The 6,223-nt window shown below is 59.2% G+C and overlaps 1 long non-coding RNA gene across 1 annotated transcript; it reads left to right on the top strand.

The window, feature by feature from the left end:
- Positions 1-304: 304 nt before the first annotated feature.
- On the top strand, positions 305-5,383 carry LOC144948794 (uncharacterized). The gene is made up of 3 exons (XR_013640196.1): positions 305-761; positions 1,344-3,999; positions 5,093-5,383. It is a non-coding gene; the product is annotated as an uncharacterized LOC144948794 (long non-coding RNA).
- Positions 5,384-6,223: the final 840 nt, after the last annotated feature.

Here is a 6,223-nt window from a genome sequence, read left to right as displayed (position 1 = left end):
GGGAGCAGCCGAGCGGGGAAGGGGAGGAGGGGGGGTGGAGGTGGAGGCGGCCCGGCCATCGCCGCTACTGCTGCGCGCGTTACCCGACGGGAGCCTGGGAAAATTGTCCGGTCTGGGTCCTGTTAGTGGTGATCCCCCTCCAGCACAGACACGTCGGGCCGCTCATACATGTGCTGCTCAGCAGGGGGGTTGGGGGAGGGGATGGCACGTGGTGGTGGTGGGGGGGTGCTGGGAGTGCTGGCTCTTCTCCCCCCTCGCTTGCAGTGTTCGCTGTCGGCACGGGAAGGTGGAGTGGGACCACGCCAGAGGAGGAAACTTCGCGAAGCTTCCTTCCACGCGGGCTGCGCCGAGTCCACGAGACGGGCAGCACGGCAGTGGATTCTTGAATCCATCTGTGCGAAGCTTTGAGTGCCACAGCCTCGTGTGTCCATGTGTGTGTGCGCGCGTGTGCTGGGTTTTCTCAGGGTTCTCCGGTCTCACTCCCACATGCAGAATAAACACAAAACGTCAAGCGGCCTCGGCACAAAACATCCCAATGGTGAAAAACGACCGGCAAATCACTCCGTTGGGATTCACGCGGCGGCGGCGGCGGCGGCCGCTCCCGCAAACACTCGGCAGGAACCCTCCTGAGAGTCAGTGTCAAGATTTGGCGGCGCTCTGCTTGGTAGAGGGTTAGCGGCGGCGAATGGATCGGCGAGCGACGCCACCGTGCACAGCCACGTGGCCACCGCGACTCCGCTGGTCCGTGACCCCCGCCCCCTGTGAGTCCCTGGGCGGTGTCTGGGACAGGAGGGTGGGTTGTGGGTCGTTATGGGTTGTTGTGGGAATTTGGGTTGATGTGGGGTTGTGGATGGTTGTGGGTCGCGTTGGGGTTGTGGGTCACGTTGTGGGGTTGTGGGGTTGTGGCTGGTTGTGGGGTTGTTGGAAGGTTGTGGGGTTGTGGGCTGATGTGGGGTTGTGGCTTTACGTGCGGATGAGAGGTTGTTTATTTTGTTGCGAGTGGCAGCTTCTAAAATACCGCAACGGAGTTTCCCCAGATTAATCCGCAGCTGATTCGTCCTTTGGGAAGCATTCACAACAATTATGGGAAATGATAACCACTTGCGACACACGAAATTAATAAGCGTGTGCTGACACACACTGCGAGCGCCAGCTGTGATTCACGGTTCAATTTTGTTTATTTTAGGCCACGTGCTAACGATCTGGCCAAAATTGTGTCGTAAGATCCTCCACCACACAACACAGCCAAGCAAATGGTATTGTCGTGCCGAGTCAAGTTGACGAACACATTTCTCACTCGGTTAATAAACACTGTGGCTACTGCTGCGTCAATCTTTGTCCAGGATGAAAGATCGTACGCAGGGTAAAGACGTCGTCGTCGTCACGGTGAGCGGCAAGGACGACGATGGTCCACGGTCGAGAATCGTTGGCGAGCGGCAGCCAGGGATCGAGCACCGAGGTGAGGGAGCAACGAGAATCGTCTCGCGCCAGGCATCTCCGTTGCATCACCTTGGAGGGTGGGGGGAGAGGTGAGGCCTTCATCCAGCAGGGAATTGACCGTGTCTGACGACGACGACGAATCTCATTCTCATCGCCGAATCAACTCGGTTCGTCGCCTCTCCAGATGTTGCTTTGGTCCGGGAGGCCGTGACGGACAAGGTAGCTGAATGAGAAAATAAAAACCTGGGGGCCCCCTCCCCCACCCCCCCTCCCCCCTTAAACAAAAGCACAAACTATCGGGCGTCGTAAATCGGCGGCGGCTGCGGCGCGGAGTTGTCTCCCCGCGCGCCCTCGTCCCCGAGATCCACGCTCGCCTCTTCCCAGCTCTGAAGATGAAATTTACGACCTCCTCGGCTGACCTTTGTAACTGCCGAGGCAACTCCCTTAGGCCGGCTCGGCCTGAAACAATTACCTGCCGGGGGGTTTCGCTCGCTCGGCTCCTCGCTCGGCGGGCACCGGCGCTGGGCCGATTGTTTCCATCCTGAGAGGTGGCGGCTTCGGCATCTTGGCGAGGAGGAGGAGGAGGGAGGCCTTCACCCAGCGGATGATCGACCACGGCGGACGATGGCGGCGTGCGGCGGCGTCACGAGCCGTGACGCACAGACGTGTTTGTGATTACGTGACGCACAGACGTGTTTGCGATTACGCAGAGGGTTCATCTCCGCGAGCGCCGCACGCCGTTTGCGCGACGGCTTTCCTCTGGTGACGCGCCGCTTCAAAGCGCCGGGACGTGGTCCCGAAGGCGAAACCCAAACAGCCATCGATCAGCGTGCGCGCGCTTGTTTGTGTTTGATAGGAAGTTTGGCTCTCGCCGTTATCCGAGCTCCAAGCTTGGCCTGGAAGCGCGGGGCCTTGAGAGAGCCTCGCCTCGCGTGCGCTGCGCCCCCCCGCCCGCCCCTTGGACGAAGGCCTCCCGCGATGTAACGATATTCACATCACCTGCACGTCAACTGAATTCACCGCTCCATCTCCACCTAGGCTGTACGTCCTCTCAGAATGCGTTCCGGCTTCCGCTCCGGTATTGGTCTCGACCGTTGGCCATCGCCGTCCCTTCTGGCAGCGGCTTGTCCTGCTGCCCACGCCCCGCTCACTCCACGTGCACTGGGTGGGTGACGTCTCTAACCTGGGTGGGTGATATCTCTAACCTGGGTGCGTTCTCTAGTGCACGTGCTCCTCTTACTGTCTCCCAATGTATTTCCATGCATGCATCATCATCATGGTCTTATCCACTGCTGGATGACGATCAATGTGATCCTGTCTCTAAGCTGGTATGTTCTCTAATCCACTTTTCAGTCTGTGTTCTGTGCGTGTTTGTCGCGAGCGCCAATCTGAGTGGAGCGGCGATCGTGCACACAAACGGAGCCAGGCGGTGTTGGAGGCTACGCTGCGAGGGTTGGTGGATCACACGCGGATGGGCTGTGAAACTCCCTTCCCGTGAGTGTCGAGGAGCAGTCGAACCCTGGCTCGCTAAGAGAAGGAGGCAGTACAGCAAGTGGACTAATCGCCGTCTGTTTCCATCTGTGAGTTTTCTCTCCGCGCAAGAAGTGGGTCGTCTGTGGGTGCCCTGGTTTCCTCCCCACGTGAATAATAGCAACTGAGCGTGGCTCTCCTGGGTAAATAAGTAAACGATTATAAATACAATAAACACAGGGGTAAGTGCGCTCAGGTGGGCTGTCTGACTGAGATGGTCCTTGCCTATGAAGGCTGGGCACTCCACCAGCATTGGCTCAAGAGAGTGCGACTCTGCTGACGAGAGCCTGAATGGCGAAACCGAGCTTTGTCTCGCGTTGAATCGGTGCTGCCGACAAGATGCACTCCCAGCAGGCCGTGCGGGCGTTGGGTTTTGCGGGGAGACAAATATGGGAAGGAGGAGGCGTTGTATATTTTTATGATGATTATTATTTTCCTGACTTATGACTGAATAAGAAGAGGAATGTGTTGACGGCGCGTGCCGACTTTGTTTCTCAGAAATCTGGCGGCGGTCGGATCCGATGGGAGCTCGCAAACACCCAGGACCTGTGGCGCAACTCGCGGATTCCGGGAGGTCCGGCCGCGTCCGCAGTGGTCACACGGACGCGGCCTGGCCGACACTGGCGCCTCGCAGCGACAAGCCCCTGGGTTCCATTCCCCGACCCGGGCGCCTCTCGGCGTGGCGTTTGCACGTTCTCTCTCTTTTTCTCCCTCGGCTCTGCACGGGTTTCCTCCAGGTTCTCCACTTTCCTCCTTCCATAGCGAAAAGATAAAAAAATCGCGACAATGTCCCAACATCCCAGTGAAGCAGGGCCCTCCTGAACCTGAGTGGGGCGGAGTGCGTCGCGAGCGAGCCTGTTTCCTCCTTCTCACTGCACCGTTTGTGATGTTCCCCATCCCCCATTCTCGTGGACTAGCGGCGGCGGCGGCGTCACCCGGCGAAGGAAGCGGATCAGAAATCTCGCGAAGCAGCGCGGCCCGCGGAAGCGGATGTCAAGGAGCTAAGCCCCGACATGTCTTCTTGTGCGGGTAACAGTCTGGTCCACCCACTGGCGCTGATCTCAGCCATCACACACACACACGTGCACACACAAAACACGCAGACGTTGGGCAAAAGTATTCCAGGCCTCTCACGAGAAGTAAAAAAGAAGTGACACCTCCCTGGGGTCGGACCGGGCTCGGGTGGAGGAGGGGGAATCAGCACATCGGGATATCCCAGGACCCACGGCGCTGCGGGGATTCTCACGGCGCTGCCCCCCCCCCCAGCCACCCCCCCAGCCCCCCCCCCCACTCCCCCCTTGTAGATGTTAAACAAACTCCGCGGTGCGTGCACGCACATCGCTAAACCTGGAGGCGATTAGCTTCACCGTGGCGGCGGGCAGCTGGCGGGAGGGAGCAGCTCATAGTCACGGCTGGAGCCACGGCCGGAGCCACACGCAGATCGCCCACCGCGGCATCAGCTGGGCTGAAGAGCGGATCGCACGCAGCGAGGCACGCAGACCTGGTGGCGTGGTGTGTTGGGGATGAACGCAATTCTGCTCACTCACCCAGCAGAGCCTCACCAAGTCTCCTGTTCAGGAGGGTCCTGCCAAGTTTGTTGCAGGAGGGGGCGATCATTTTGCTGTTGCTGCGGGTAATATTTCAGCATCGGGATGTTTGGCCAATGCCAGTTCCGTCGAATGTGTGTGGTTTAATTAGCCAGGCGGGGAAATTGGAGAAGCCGGACAAAACCGTGCAGAACAGGGAGAGCGTACAAACTGCCAGAGTCGGGAATCGAACCCACGCTCTCTCTCTCTGTCTCTCTCGCTCTCTCCTGCTCTCTCCTGCTCTCTCTGTCTCTCACTCTCACCAGGGGTAACAGACTTGTGCATTTCCTGCGGTGCCAGGGAGGATCTGCCCCACCAGTACTTACACTACCAAACCAATGTTCCGCCTTTTGGGGGGCATCTTAAGGAAACTGGGGGTACCCTTCTACAACAGCAGCTTCGTATATGGGGTGCCTTACCTGGCTAACAAGCGCCATGACCTCGCCAACTTCAACTGTGTTCAGGCGAAGATGGCGGTGTACAGAACGAGAAAAAGATGCTGGAAGGTGACACTGATGGCTGCTCTGTGCTTCCAGTGTTCAGAGGCCTGCTTAAGGCGCGGCTCCGGCTGGAGCACGCGTACCATACACATGTCGGTGATGTGCGCGTCTTCTTTGAACGCTGGGGAGCCGGACAAGCCCCTCTCTGTACCAGCGTGGACGGCACCCTCGTGTTCACCTTCTGAAGCGCTCGCTCGTCACCGTGGCGTACGCGATGACCACCACAACCACGTGACTTTTTCCTTCGTGTTGTGCGCGGTGCTTTTAGCGCCACAGCTCGTGGATTTGGAGCGTTTAATTTCATTTGTTTGCTGGTGACTTTGTGTATTTCATGTCGAAATCGCCTCCAGTGCTGTTGCTGCTGGCGGCAATATAAGTTGTTTAAAAATCAAAGTCTGTCTCTCACTCTCTCTCGCTCTCTCTTGCTCTCTCACTCTGTCGCTCTCTCTGTCTCTCGCTCTCTCTTGCTCTCTCACTCTCTCACTCTCTCGCTCTCTCGAAGGCTGGCCCGGCCCGCGCTGTGTGGCTCATTCGCAAGACAAACACGGGCATGTTGTTTAAACAAACAGGCACATTACACTATTTCTCTTGCAAATTGCCAAGGCGGTGATACGCGGGGATGTTTGCCCGGCCCGTCCGCGCGGGCCGCGTGGCGTGTAATTGGGGGCCACCGCGGTGGCCGTGGCCGCGTGATCACCGCCTCGCCACGGGCGCGGTCGAGATGGTCGCCGGCGAGATTGCGTCATTAATCAGACGATCGTCGTCGCGATCGCCACTCGGCTCGTTTACCCCGCGAACGCCTCGTCGAGACCTCGTTACTCTCTCACGCGGCGAGGGTCCCACCGAGCGTCCTCGCCCAGGGGTCGCGCCGATCGCCCCACCACGTGGGATCCCCCGTTGAGCGATTTGCCGTTTAATTTTTTTCTTTCTCAAAACTCTGGGACACGGCGGTGCCGCCCCCGCCTCCGTGGTGGTGAGCGAAGGGCGGCCGTCGCGTGGTTTTCGATCGGTCGACACGCACCATGGTGTTCGCCGGGGTGGCCGCTCGATTCGAACCGCTAGGCTGGCCGCGTGGAACCCAGCCGGCCGTGACGACACAGCGTGCTCTGGGAGGGGGGGGGGGGGGTTCGTCCGTTCCGGCTCTCCCGCGGGTTCGCGAGGACGGAG

The sequence above is a fragment of the Lampetra fluviatilis genome, chromosome 3 (assembly GCF_964198595.1).
Source record: "Lampetra fluviatilis chromosome 3, kcLamFluv1.1, whole genome shotgun sequence".
NCBI classification, from domain to species: domain Eukaryota; kingdom Metazoa; phylum Chordata; class Hyperoartia; order Petromyzontiformes; family Petromyzontidae; genus Lampetra; species Lampetra fluviatilis.
The sequence above is the reverse complement of the archived record's forward strand: the minus strand, read 5'-3'. Positions and strand labels throughout refer to the sequence as shown.